Raw genomic sequence first — 14706 nt, 5'->3', positions numbered from 1 at the left:
GGGTTATGTTGCTCATATCATGCATATGGTATCTTGCATTGTTATGTCATTTGCTTAGTTTAGACATGCTTTGTGTGAATGCCACCTGTTTAGTGTCTAATTACCATATATGTGAATAATGCAATGCCATCTTGTTGCAAGACATTATATATGTGAATTATGCAATGTTATCTTGTTGCAAGGCATTATGTATGTGAATTATGCAATGCGATGCTGTTTAGGCAAGCGTCATATATGTGAATTATATCATGCCATCCATTTTTTTGTATTTCTCATTGCTTTTGTCGACAATGTTTGTATATTCAACTGCTCTTCCTGTGCATCAGCCATTTGAATTGGTGATGGAGAAATCTGGAGTGAAAACAAGGTCTTTAGAGCAGACAATGCTACCTGCTGAATCAGATATCTTGCTGGTTACAGATAGCTCTTCACAGGAGGATTCAGAGGCAGATGACCAGTCCTATTATCCCCCTGAGGTGTATGCTCAAACTTGGCAGGGTTATATTACTCATATAATGCATATGTTGTATTGCAATGCTTAGTTTTAACATCATATACACAATATTGAATGCCATCTCCTTACACTACTGGAATCAGGCACTTTGCCATCCGCCATGGCAGATGGAAAAGGCACGGATTGCGGATGGCAAAGTTCCGGCTGAATAAACTCTGGTAAAGGCTTCTTTGTCGTCTGCTGGCAGATGGCAAAGAGCCTGTAGCCTTTGCCATCAGCTGGCCGATGGCAAAGCCTGAGGAACGGGGTTAGCCACGTTAGGAGGCTAACGGCATGCTTTTCCATCAGCCAGCAGATGGCAAAGGCTGCAGGCTCTTTGCCATCCGCTGGCTGATGGCAATGGGTGCACGCTCTTTGCCATCCGCCAGTTGATGGCAATGGGTGCAGGCTCTTTGCCATCGGCCAGCTAATGGCAAAGGCTGCAGGCTCTTTGCCATCGGCCAGCTGATGGCAAAGGCTGCAGGCTCTTTGCCATCCGCCAGCTGATGGCAAAGGATGCAGGCTCTTTGCCATCTGCTGGCGGATGGCAAAGAGAACAAATAGGCCAGATGAGCGCTGCACAGGTTGCTGCCACGTGGCCTCTTTGCCATCTGCCAGCGGATGGCAAAGTGCCTATATTGCCTCATTTAATTTTGTTTTTTCTTATATCAATTCATTTTCACAAAAAATCAAACATAGATATATATATATATATATATATATATATATATGACCAATATAGCATATTCAACACATATTACCAATAGTCATGAACGCAAATATATCCAACACATGTTACCAATAGTAGCAAGTTTCATCAATACATATACATAGTTTCATCAATATTACACAGTTTCATCATAGGTAGCAAGTTTCACAAAGTCAAAACAAAAACTAAAGACAAGCACTCCATCAACCCAAGCTTCCATGATCTGAAGCAAATCTACAAAATGGGAAAGAAGAAAGTTAGAAGAAGACTAGAAGAAGAAGATAATTATGATGCAACTAAAATGTGAAGATTATTATGATGCAACTTATATCTGTAAAATAGGTCATTTTGGAGCTAAGTATGGTTATTATGTCATTTTTGAGCTAGCTAAGCATACTAAGTCATTTTGTTGTAAAAAATGCCAAGTAAGGTCATTTTGGAACTAATAAGTTTATTATGTCATTTTGGAGCTAGCTAAGCATATGAAGTCATTTCGGAACTAAAATATGTCATTTCGTAAGCATATTATGTCATTCTAGAGCTAGCTAAGCATATTAAGTCATTTGGAGGAAAAAATGCTAAGTATAGGTCATTTTAGAGCTATCCTAGGTTAAATAGGTCAATTTTGAGCTAGCTAAGCATATTAAGTCATTTTGGAGGAAAAAATGCTAAGTATAGGTCATTTTAGAGCTATCCTAGGTTAAATAGGTCATTTTGGAGCTAATTAAGCAAAGCACTAGGCAAAACTTACCATCAACCCGTAGGTGAAGGATCGGGGTTCTTGCTCGCGGTAGTGGCAGACGGAGGAGGATCGGGGTTCTTGCTCGCGGTAGTGGCAGGCGGAGGAGGATCGGGGTTCTTGCTCGCGCCAATGGCAGACGTCGATGCTTGTCGGGAGTTATGCTGCACCAAATTAAAGATCATTTGCAATGTCTCGTTAGCATGATGCAACTCAATTGTGAAGACTAATAAGTAATGTCCATTCAAATGAAACTCACTGTGTCCGCCGGAGCAATGACTGGCATCGGCGGAGGGGTCTGACCGTTCTTCTCGCACATGGACTGCACATTTGGTTTTGACGAGTCAGTCATATTAGTTACTAATGAAAGGAACATTGCGTGCATGATTTAGCTAATATGCAGAAGAAACTTACCGCGAAGAGCTCGTATATGGCCTGGTTAGCCAAGTCGTTCCGGTTCCTCTCCTCCTCCAAAAGCCTAGTCGTCCTCTGCTCAATCTCCCTCTCCCTCTCCGCCGCCTGCCTCCTTACCTCCGCCAGAACTCCTGGGTCTTTGCTCTCTCTTCCTCAATAGCAGCCTGCAACACCACTCCTCTTTAGCATTGTAATCATCGACGACCGCACACATAATGTAATGGAGGAAAGGTATCTGATTCTGTATAACTAACCTTGATTTCGAGATCCATTGGCCGTGGATGAGGCCTTATCTCAGGATCGGAGCTTGTCTGGCGCCTCTTGATCTGCGGGGGAGTGCTAGTACAACGTATCAGTCCATCCCCAATGGCTAACAAGCCATGGTTCCTCCCGCCACCAGATATCATCACCAGCTCTGGATCAATAGGCTGGCTTGGGTTAAAGTCCGGCCCTTTCCTCGCCTTCCCCTCGTCTCTGTACCTCACGAGCTTGTTGTGGGAGGCGCGGTTGGTGAAGTTCTTTGGATCATCGAGATCAGACTCAGAGAATGCCTTGGCCTTCTTATACGGGGCACTATGGGCCATGGCATAGAGGTCGAACAACTCTAGAACATCCGTCTTGTTTTGCCGCGCCTAAAGGAGAGGAACAAAGTATTAGTTAAGGGCTCAAGCTAGCATGAAGACTGAATTTGCATGACTCATGAAGCAAACCACATACCCAGTTATCCCCGTATTGATATAGGTTGACGCTGCCTTGATGGTGTGGCACACCGCTCATTTTGCCACGCTGATCCTTTGCATTGTTGTGGGTGGATAGCCATTGGGGAGAGCACCAATCATCCACCAACGCCTCCCAGCAATCCAGGCTATCCGCACACCATCTCGGGGGCACCTAAGTTAAGTAAGAGAAATTTGAGCGCTACGCCTACGAATCAAATCAAGAAAACTAAATACAAGGCCTTAAGAATAGGTAATTACCTTCATGTACTTCTCCTTACTCAGATACTTTGTGCGGCACTTCGACTTGGACATCCTAATACCAATCGAGGCGAAGTAGTCTCGAGTAGCCTGCGTCCGAGCCCCGTTCCGCCAATTTTGAAGTAGCCGCCTGCACTCGGCTTCGATAACCCGAGCCGCGGCCTCCTCCTGTCCCTCAGCACACCTGTAAAAGGTCTGCAATCAAACAAGAAAACACGGATTAGTACAATCACTAGGGTTGCCAATCGAACAAGAAAACACAATGTAGACGAGAGAGGAAAAATTACCCAAAACATCTGGATCACAACGTCGGCCACCGTGTGGCACTCGACACCGCCGATCCTCTCCCCCGGCGGGGCCGGGGCAGCCAAGTAGTGCTCCCAGGTCATTCCTAGCTCTGGAACCTGGCCCTCACCGGGCAACGTGACCCACCCCGGGAAGCTCTGGCGACAAATCACACCAAGGACTGTGTTGGGCCTGCGGACACCACGACCGTGTTTCCAAGACTTGTAGTATGATAAGACTAACGCATTAGATATTCGAAGAAACGTGAAGGCAAAAGGTTAAAAAAGAGTAAATGCACTTACTTCTCCCCATCAGGCGTAATCAACCACCTCTGGTCAGGGGTCGCCGGGGTGGGCGGGAGCTTTGTACCACCACACTGGTAGACATTGCCCCCCTCAACCAGCTCACTCTCACTATAGCTATCAGAACTATAGCCACCCTCGTCACCATCAGCATGGCCACTCGACTCCGGCCAGTCCCCCAATCGGTTCGGCTGCGACGTAGCCTGATCCAGAGTCTCGTGGGACGAAGCCTCTGGGACCGGAGTCTCGTGGGGCAAAGGCTCGTCGGCCCGAGGCTCGTCGGCCCGAGGCTTGTGGACCGGGGTCTGAGACGGGTCCACCTCAGGCGGCTCCATCTCATACGGAGCAGTCCTATGGTCAGGTGAATCAGCTGAGGGTGGCGGCGAGGAAGGCGTAGTGGCAGCCTTCCTACCTCTCCCGCCGCCACGTCCACCTCTACTAGCCTTCTCCTTCTTCTTCCCCCCCCCCCCGACCTCTCCCGGCCAAAGAAGAAGCGACCGCCGGTGGTGTCTGCATAGTGAGATCTAGCGCTCTCCGGAGGGTCTGGGGTGGAATGGAACTACCCCTCCCACCACGCGCCGAGGAAGGAGCCCCGGAGCGCTCTCGACCCGCGCCCACCATCTGTCAACACCTGCAATGACAAAGAGTAAACGAAATTAGTACAACATAAAAAAAGAATACCTGACATGAATAATAATATGTATATAATTTAAGTGTATCATCATCATCAACATAAAAAAATGGAATACCTAACATGAACTATAATATTAATCTTCATCGTCTATATATGCTTCGGGGTCAATAAATGCATCACTATCAGTAATGACGTGCTCATCATCATCAATAAATGCATCAACATGTGGAAGGCCTCCTTTACGTAATCGGTCAAGCATTGACAGGTCATCCGCAGCAGTAACCTCTTCTTGTTCCGGCTCTTCATGTTCCGGCTCTTCTTGTTCCGGCTCATGCTCGGATTCACTGTCGCTGTCTACTTCAATGTTCTAAGGTGAAGTAGAGCGGTTCTTGAAACGTTTTTTGGAAAGATGTGTTTCTTGGAAGAACTCTCCTTCATATGTGTCTGGGTTAATGTGAGGTTCATAATCCTCTTCGTTGGGGGAGGTGGTCTAACATGTGGCGGCACTTCATAAACGACATCCCAACCATTGAGATTTGGATCACTTTGGCAGGCCCACAGTAGATAGAAAACTTGGGTTGCCTGTTGAGCCGTAATATAGACATCGGGAACATCCAAATGGGTGCTTTGTTTGATTTCGACTAGCCCTAGATGTTCATGAGTCCTTCTAGTCTCCTTTGGCTGGAACCAATAACATTTGAAGACTACGACGTTCGGTGGGTTTGCACCATAGAATAGAAGTTCATAGATTGCTTCAACTCTTCCATAATACTCGGTATCACCTTCGCCGATAGCAGAGACACAATAATTTGTAGACTTTCGGTCGGCCATAGATAGCTCTTTACCATAGGTACGAAAGAGATACCCGTTGATGTCGTATTTGTCAAATGAACGGACCTTATAGTCAAAACAATTAGCGACTTGTCTCAATTCGGAGTCCATAGACTCTGAACTAGCCTACAAGTTTAATACAAAATGATTGTTGCATTAGCCGGAAAATAGACGAAGAAATGAAATGGTCTAATGGAAATTACCGTTTGTTTGAACCAAGAGATGAAACCGGGATAGCCACGTCCATGCATTGCCAGAAGCTCATACTCTTCGACGGAATCCTTTTGGATCACCGCTCCATACGAGAATTTGGTGACGTATCGACTGTATCAAATATCCGGGAATAAGAGCAGTTCAAAGGAATTAGAGGTTGCGAAACAATGTACCGAGAACTTACTCGATGTACGGCCGCACTTTTGTTAGATTGTTCAAGATATACAACGTAATGGTCCGCCATTCGTCGACATCCAACAATAAGGGAGTATAAGCATCGGCTGGTGCAAGCTTCCCTTTGAATAGGCTGAGGTTGGATCCACCCTTTTTAGGGTCGCCAGCATTGTACCAAGGCTTTGGATTATGCAAATGATGATTTTTGGCTTCGTAGTGTGCTGTCACGAAGTTTGCCGCCTCCTCCGTAATGAATGCCTCAGCCATCGATGCTTCAATTCGACGTTTATTTTTACATTTTGCTCGAAGTGTCTTCTGCATCCTCTCAGTTGCGTAGCACCAACGATTCTGCACGCCCCCCCCCCCCAATCGTGCCTCGGTCGGGAGATGCAAAATCAAATGCTGCATTGGATTAAAGAAGCCCAGTGGAAAGATCTTCTCTAACTTGCAGATCAACTCCGGCGCCAACTCTTCCAGTTCTTCTAGCAAGCCAGGCGATAGTTCTTTCGCACAAAGAACACGGAAGAAATAGCTCAGCTCTGCCAATACTAGCCATTCATCCTCAGGGATAAAGCCACGCAACATCACCGGCATTACCCGCTCAAGCCATATGTGCCAATCATGACTCTTGAGACCAAATATTTTCAATTTTTCAAGGCTCGCTCCCCTCTTTAGATTCGCTGCATACCCATCGGGGAACATCAACTCCTTTTTCACCCAGAGGATAAGTTCTCTCATATCTGGCCTTCCAAGATTGAACCATGCCTTTGGCTTCGCCCAGTTCTTCTTTCCTTTCGGTTGTCGGATGTTTTGTAGCGGTCTATCACTTAGAGCCTCCTGATCGACTCTAGCCTTAGGATTATCCTTTGTTTTCCCCTCTATGCCGAACAATGTACCAAAGAGGGCCTCGCCGACATTCTTTTCAGTGTGCATCACGTCGATGTTGTGTGGGCAAAGGAGGTCTTTGAAGTAAGGCAGATCCCACAAGCATATCTTGTGAGTCCAGGCGTGTTCCGAATTATACCCCTTGAAATACCCTGGACGCTCTGGATCCGGCTCGAGGGCGTTTAACTGATCTAGGGTCTATTGGCCTGTCAACGCAGGTGGTGCAGAGTTTTTGACAACTCTACCTTTGATGAAGTTCTTCTTGTCTTTTCTGAACTTATGACGAGGATCCAGGAACTGTCTATGCATGTCGAAGCAAGAAAACTTGCCACCCGCCTGCAACCGACGAAACTCAAGAGCTGCCTTGCATGTGGGGCATGGGAACCTACCATGCACACACCAGCCAACGAATAGCGCATACGCCGGCAAGTCATGCATCGAGTACATGTACCACACACGCATTAGGAAGTTTTTTTTGTAGCGGCGTCGTATGTCTTGATCCCATTATCCCAAGCTTCTTGCAATTCATCCTTAAGCGGCTGCATGTACACATTCATACTCTTCCCCGAATAGTTGGGCCCTGGAATTATCAACGTTAGGAAAATGTTCTTTCTTTGCATAATCTGTCCGGGAGGGAGATTGAGTGGAATGACAAATACAGGCCAACAGCTGTATTGGGCTGCCATCATACCAAACACGTTGAACCCATCCGTGCTTACGGCGATTCTAGGATGCCTTGGATCTGCCGCTTTAGCATGATGTATTGCATCGAAGCGCTTCCATGCAAAACCGTCTGATGTGTGTACCAACATCGGCTCCCCATCTGCATCCAGTTCGGTTCTTTTGCCCAATTTGTGCCATGTCATCTGTCTGGCCATCTCTTCGACCATGAAAAGACGTTGAAATCTTGGTATGATTGGCATATACCAAAGAACATTAACTAGAATTTTTGTCTGACTCTTCTCACCCATAGCGTTGTCTACCACAACATACCTGGAAGACTGGCAAACGGGACAATACCTCAAGTCCGCATACTCAAGCCTAAATAAGGCACATCCTTTCTCACAGGCATCTATCTTCTCATAGGGCATCTTAAGTACACGGAGGATTTTGTCCGATTGGTACAGGTTTGCAGGCATTACATGGCCTTTGGGTAGAAAGCGTCCAAATAGTGACATCATTGCGTCGTAGCATTCTCTGCCCAAGTTGAATTGAGCCTTTAGAGCCATTACTTGTGCGATGGCATCCAGCTGACAAAGCTCGGTGTGCTCGTGGAGAGGACGTTTTGAAGACTCCAACATATCATTGAAGGCCTTTGCAGATTCCTCCATCTCATCATCCGAATCCCGAGCATCATCAAAGTCTTCCACCATGTCTTCCATCCCGGTACCATGCTCGTCGGTGCGACGACGGCCCTCCTCAGCTCTGGCACGTTGGGCAGACTCACCATGAAATGTTCAGACAGTATAATTAGGCGTAAAACCCCACTTTTGCAGGTGTTTGATCATTTCAAACTCTGACCTCTTATGATAGTTGTCGCACTCGACACAGGGGCACCAGGTTTGTCTTTGTCCATTTGCAAATGCGACTCACACAAACCCCTTGGTTTTTGTTATCCATTCATGGGCCATGTCTTTCTGACTAGTGTGACCGGTGTACATCCACGCATGATCACTCATCTTGCCTAGCTACTGGACACACAAGAAATATATACATAATTTAGCAAACCATATTCATCAGTTAATAGAGTTTGTCAGTTTTATTACGTCCATGCAACCTAGACGCTAATAGGTAAAGATAGGTCCTAATCCCACCCGAGTATGTGTAGATTGGGTTCGTTTTCCCATGCTCTACTTCGGATCCGACGCAAAATTTCGGCAGCACCTCCCCACTGTTCTCCTGATACACGTCTCCGCAATAAGCAAAGAGGATGTCTACCCAGAGAACAACAGGGAGGCGCTGACGAAATTCTGCATCGGATCTGGAGCAGAGCATATGGGAAAACGAACCCAATCTACACATACTCGGGCTGTCCATGGATAACGTTGGACAATTCGAAAGAATCACGGTTATAAATATGCAAATGCATGCATATTTATAGATGTAACCCTTTCGAACGGGAGACGCGTAGTGGTCACGCATACTGATGATTCAATCTACCTACAGCTAGCATATTTCATCGGCATGAAGACCGGAACATAACAAATGATTGGGGGAGGAGGAGATGTCATTTGTGCTCACCCACGAACACCGGGGCGGAGCTCGTTGAACGCACGGGGAGGTCGTCGAACACCAGACCCTCGCAGCGATGAAACAACTGCACATTTAAATCCACCCGATCAACACAAATATATATGATGTTTTTCATAACAAAATCGGAAAATATATGACCTAACTCATAATTCATAAATATATGACCCCGTCGGCCTCTAGAAGGCCGAAAAGCACCTTTTTAGTCAACAGGAAGCCGAAGAGGTGTCGGGGGTCGGGGGTGTCGTGTCTGGGTGTCGTGGTGTCAAAGGGACAAAGATAAATTCTATCCGGCAAAAGTGGACTGTAAAGAAAAGCCTGCTACATAATCCTCAAAACATCTATAAGCATATCCTAAATCTTGGCTACATGCATGTGTTTTTTGGAAGTCTAAGAATAAAAAAACTAACATGCCTTTTGGTTCTACAATGTGATTTTTTCCAGTAGGGGTATAAGCGAGAACTCATAGACATCTTACCTTGGGCAAGAAGTGCTCAAGCGAGGAAACGACAGTGACCAAGGCTGGATCAAGCCCAATCTCCTCCTTTGCCTCCCTTAATGATGTTGCTGCATCATCAGCATCACCCTCCTCTGCCTTTCCTCCGGGCAATGCAACCTCCCCTGCAAATCTCAAGTGGAGAAAACAAAATCAGATAGGGTTTATCCAGCTCGTGTCTAGGTTGGTATCTATTTGTGAACTTGATTGTTCAAATATAAAAGCTAAGGCAAGCCAAACCAGCACTAAACAGAAAAAGCTGGGTTAAAAATCCTCTTAAAATTAATAGGCCAGTCTCTTAAAATTTCTTTCTCAGATAGATTACTTCTTCACATGGGATCGTGCAACAAGCTGGAAAAGAAGAAATATCTAGTCTTCAGGTATGCTTGTCAAAGGTTGATACCAATTTTCATAGTTGATTCTGTAGTAAATGTCCTCTACATGGTAATGAGACTTGTGCTTGAAGTTCAGACTAAAAGTACCAAACATTCTGCAAATATTATGTACCAAATTTCAGACTTGTGCTTGGACAGTCTGAAAGTACTCTATTGAGTAAAATTTCAGACTTTTAGACTTGTGCTTGGACAGTCTGGAAGTACTTGAGCTTGTACCAAATTTCATACTTTCAGACTGACAGTCTGAAAGGTAATATTAACAAAGACGACAGTCTGAAATTACTTGTGCTTGTACCAAAATTCAGACTTCCAGACTTGTGCTTGGACAGTCTGAAAGTGCCAAATTTCAGACTAGTGCTTGGACAGTGTGAAAGTCTGAAAGTACCATATGTTGTGCTTGTACATGTCATCTACGACATACATAATATTAGTACTTTCAAACTTCTTCGGCGTAAAGAGTACTTCCAGTACATAATATTATTTAGAAAATCATTTTTTTCAACTCTTACTACAAACTGGAAGCACAATTCTGTAGCATATCAAGTTTATTTAAGAGTACATAATATTTTTGGCATATATATCTGAAAGTACTCTTGCTTTAAAATGCTTTGAGCATATGTTGTATCCTCTAGGATAAGATTCAAAAAAATTGGATCTTTGGAAATGATATGAATGGCATGTAGATGATATATTTTAATCATGAGTAACAGTACCTTGGATGCTTACAATGATTTTTTGGGCAAAGGCGAGCACTACAGTAGCTAACCCACTAGCAACACAGTATGTTATACATACATACAGAGAGCTAAATGAAATTACTAAAGGACAGAACATCCATCAATCTAACTGAATAGATATATTACCAGTATATATGCTTATTCTAACGAAAAAAGCACATGTGATAAATGTGAACTATAGTGCAAAAACTTAGTTTAGTATGTACTGACACTTTATGTGGTGTTGATTAGCCATAACAGAAAACATAATGTTTGCCTCAAAATTTGGACAGGCCAACTAGTTCATGCTCATCTGGGATATGCTTGCTTTCAATTTGAGAGAAATAACAGGGATATCTCTTTGATCCATGCACAGAAAAAAATTGTAACTGGACAAGCTTGTTCTAGTTTGCTATACTAGATTTTTGAGCAATTCTGCATTGTGAAACTTCATCCTCTTCTCAGATATTGTACATGAGAACAAACTAATTTCATCTACCTCTTAAAGCACCTGCATGTGAAGTGCTTGTTGGCACAAGACTATAATTCGTTACACTTGTATGTGCCACTTCACTGTTTTCTGAGGGTTCACTATATATTTGTCCAGTAATGCTATTGAACATGTACAGGGAGAGGTGGTCGGGCAGCAAAGAGGGCATCACCTTCGCAAAATCGGAAGAGGTGGTCGGGGAGGCAGAGAATCGACACAGCCGCTGGGTTCTTCGGCGGAAGACGGCGAGCAGGACGGGGATGACTTGTCAGGGACAGAGGAGCCGGTCGGTGATGGCGGCAGACGAGGGCGGGAATGTGTGGTCGGGGACGGAGGAGACGGTCCGCGACGGCGGCGGACGAAGGCGAGCAGGGCGGGGATGGCTTCACAGCATGGACGAGCGGCGGCTGCCGACGCTGAAGGTGTAATCCGCCATGGCTGCTGCGTGCGGCGGCTAGGGTTGGGGGAAGGGGAAAGAGCCTCGAGGGTTGGGGGAGGGGGCAGCGCCGCGGCCTGGAACGGTGGTGGGGCGGGCTGTGGTGGCGGGGAGGGGCGGGCCGGTGGCGGTGCAGGGCGGCGTCGGGAACGCGGGGCTGGGGCGCGGTGCGGTGGTGGCTGGGAGAGAGAGAGAGAGGGGTGGGGCCGGGCTGGGAGAGAGGGGAGGAGATTTTTTTGTAAAAAAAGAGGGGAGGAGATAGTCCCACTTCTTTGCCATCCGCCAACGGATGGCAAAGGCCCACATCTTTGCCATCAGCCAACAGATGGCAAAGCCCCACCTCTTTGCCATCAGCCAGCTGATGGCAAAGAACCTTTGCCGTTGGCTGGCAGATGGCAAAGGGGTGGGGCTAGTGGGCCGTTACAGCTCTGTCATCCACTGGGCCCCACCCACTTCTTTGCCATCTGTCAGCAGACGGAAAAGATTCTTTGCCATTTGCTGGCAGATGGCAAAGAACTGGCTGATGCCAATTATTTTACCACATCATCTTGGTGGCATGACATTAAATCAAGCAAGGTTTCATGTTTTTCTGATCATTTTTTATTTTTTTGGAATTAAATTGCCATGGCACTCCATGCATGTGCCCATGCCTTGAAACCAATATGTTTGAAAATTCCTTCTAATTTACTGCACATGGAATTAACTCGCACACAAGTACACAAAAATATTATTTTTCAAACCGTCCTGGTTAGGCGTTGCATGTAGATGTAGTAAAAATTTGAATTACGGTCATTAAATGGTTAGAAAAGCAGTTAAATGTCTTTAAAAGGTCAAATGACCCCTGAAATTTTCCAATTTTTCACCTGACAGTTGTATTAGTGCACGTTAAACGTAGAAAAATTTTGAAGGCCGTAAGAGGAAGCTATCTCCCGTTCATCATCAAACATGCATTGTTCCCACTCGGAACCACAAACCTTCTAGTGAGTTTCTCCGGTTTGTGAGGGTTGTGTGTCCAAACTTCCGCCAAACATGCTAATTTCTTTACCACATCATCTTGGTGGCATGACATTACATCGACCAAGGTTTCATGTGTTTCTGATATTTTTTATTTTTTGGAATTAAAATGACATGTCACTCCATGCATACGTCTGCATGTGTCCATGTCGTGAGACAAAAATCTTTGAAAATTCCTTTTAATTTACTGCACATGGAATTAACTCGTACACAAGTACACAAATATGATTTTTCAAACCGTTTTGCTTAGGCATTGCATGTAGATGTAGTTCAAATTTGAATTAGGGTCATTAAATGGCTAGAAAATCACTTAAATGTCTTTAAAAGGTCAAATGACCCCTAGAATTTTCCAAAATTTCACATTACAGTTGTACTAGTGCACGTTAGACGTCGAAAAAAATTGAAGGCCGTAAGAGGAAGCTATCTCCCGTTCGTCATCAAACATGCATTATTCCCTCTCGGAACCACAAGCCTTCTAGTGAGTTGCTCCGGTTTGTGAGGGGTGTGTGTCCAAACTTTCATCAAACATGCCAATTTCTTTACCACATCATCTTGGTGGCATGACAAAACATCAACCAAGGTTTCATGTGTTTATGATATTTTTTAATTTTTTGGAATTAAAATGCCATGTCACTCCATGCATACGTCTGCATGTGTCCATGTTGTGAGACAAATATATTTGAAAATTCCTTTTAATTTTACTGCACATGGAATTAACTCGCACACAAGTACACAAATATGATTTTTCAAACCATTTTGGTTAGGGATTGCATGTAGATGTAGTTCAAATTTGAATTACGGTCATTAAATGGCTAGAAAATCACTTAAATGTCTTTAAAAGGTCAAATGACGCCTAGAATTTTCTAAAATTTCACATTACAGTTGTAGTAGTGCACGTTAGACGTGGAAAAAAATTGAAGGCCGTAAGAGGAAGCTATCTCCTGTTCGTCATCAAACATGCATCGTTCCCTCTCGGAACCACCAGCCTTCTAGTGAGTTGCTCTGGTTTGTGAGGGGTGTGTGTCCAAACTTTCGTCAAACATGCCAATTTCTTTACCACATCATCTTGGTGGCATGACAAAACATCAACCAAGGTTTCATGTGTTTCTGATATATTTTTAATTTTTTGGAATTAAAATGCCATGTCACTCCTTGCATACGTATGCATGTGTCCATGTCATGAGACAAATATGTTTGAAAATTTCCTTCTAATTTACTTTACATGGAATTAACTCACACACAAGTACACAAAGATGATTTTTCAAACCGTTTTGGTCAGGCGTTGCATGTAGATGTAGTTCAAATTTGAATTACGGTCATTAAATGGCTAGAAAATCACTTAAATGTCTTTAAAAGGTCAAATAACTAGTAGAATTTTCCAAAATTTCACATTACGGTTGTAGTAGTGCACGTTAGACGGAGAAAAAAATTGAAGGCCATAAGAGGAAGCTATCTTCCGTTCGTCATCAAACATGCATTGTTCCCTCTCGGAACCACGAGCCTTCTAGTGAGTTGCTCCGGTTTGTGAGGAGTGTGTATCCAAACTATCGTCAAACATGCCAATTTTTTTACCACATCATCTTGGTCGCATGACATTACATCAACCAAGGTTTTAAGTGTTTCTGATTTTTTTTCATTTTTTGGAATTAAAATGCCATGTCACTCCATGCTTAATTGTGGCATAGCCGTTAGACCAATATGTTTGAAATTTCTTCCAATTTCTGCACATGGAATTAAATCGCACACAAGTACACAAAATATGAGTTTTCAAACCGTTATGGTTAGGTGTTGCATGTACATGTAGTTCAAATTTCAATTACGGTCATTAAATGGCTAGAAAATCACTTAAATGTCTTAAAATGTCAAATGACCCCTGAATTTTTCCAAAATTTGACATGACAGTTGTATTACTACTACAAAATTTATCGTTCATTTAAAACACCATCTATTGCCACTTTACTCCAAATTCGTCTTTCACAGCTAATAAAAAATATCTACAACATCACACACAGTTGTTTTCTCGGAACCGTTTGCGATGAAAATATCTGGGTCTATTTAAGTCTCCCTCCTTAAGCTTCGCCGGCTCATCTGCTCCAGTGCCGGCAACCCCCGAATCCACGAATCTCGATCCCCATTCCTGCACACCCTTCTTGCAAAGATGACGTCGTGGAAACGCTTCGTGAAGGCCCGTTCGATGGCAGCGTCCCCCCTGAGCGCCGCCGCCTGCACCGAGAGCACGGCCGCCTACGCCGA

The 14706-nt window shown here is 44.5% G+C and overlaps 2 long non-coding RNA genes across 2 annotated transcripts; both read right to left on the bottom strand.

Annotated features, from left to right (window-relative positions):
• Positions 1–1196: 1196 nt before the first annotated feature.
• Positions 1197–2972, bottom strand: LOC120967754 (uncharacterized). Its single transcript, XR_005761466.3, has 5 exons — positions 2610–2972; positions 2356–2519; positions 2201–2263; positions 1954–2105; positions 1197–1436 (listed from the first exon to the last, which is right to left on the bottom strand). It is a non-coding gene; the product is annotated as an uncharacterized lncRNA (long non-coding RNA).
• Positions 2973–4387: 1415 nt separating this feature from the next.
• LOC123494646 (uncharacterized) lies at positions 4388–9525 on the bottom strand. The gene is made up of 3 exons (XR_006665938.2): positions 9385–9525; positions 8898–8973; positions 4388–4550 (listed from the first exon to the last, which is right to left on the bottom strand). It is a non-coding gene; the product is annotated as an uncharacterized lncRNA (long non-coding RNA).
• Positions 9526–14706: the final 5181 nt, after the last annotated feature.

Source organism: Aegilops tauschii, chromosome 1 (assembly GCF_002575655.3).
Source record: "Aegilops tauschii subsp. strangulata cultivar AL8/78 chromosome 1, Aet v6.0, whole genome shotgun sequence".
Classification (NCBI taxonomy): Eukaryota; Viridiplantae; Streptophyta; class Magnoliopsida; order Poales; family Poaceae; genus Aegilops; species Aegilops tauschii.
The sequence above is the reverse complement of the archived record's forward strand: the minus strand, read 5'-3'. Positions and strand labels throughout refer to the sequence as shown.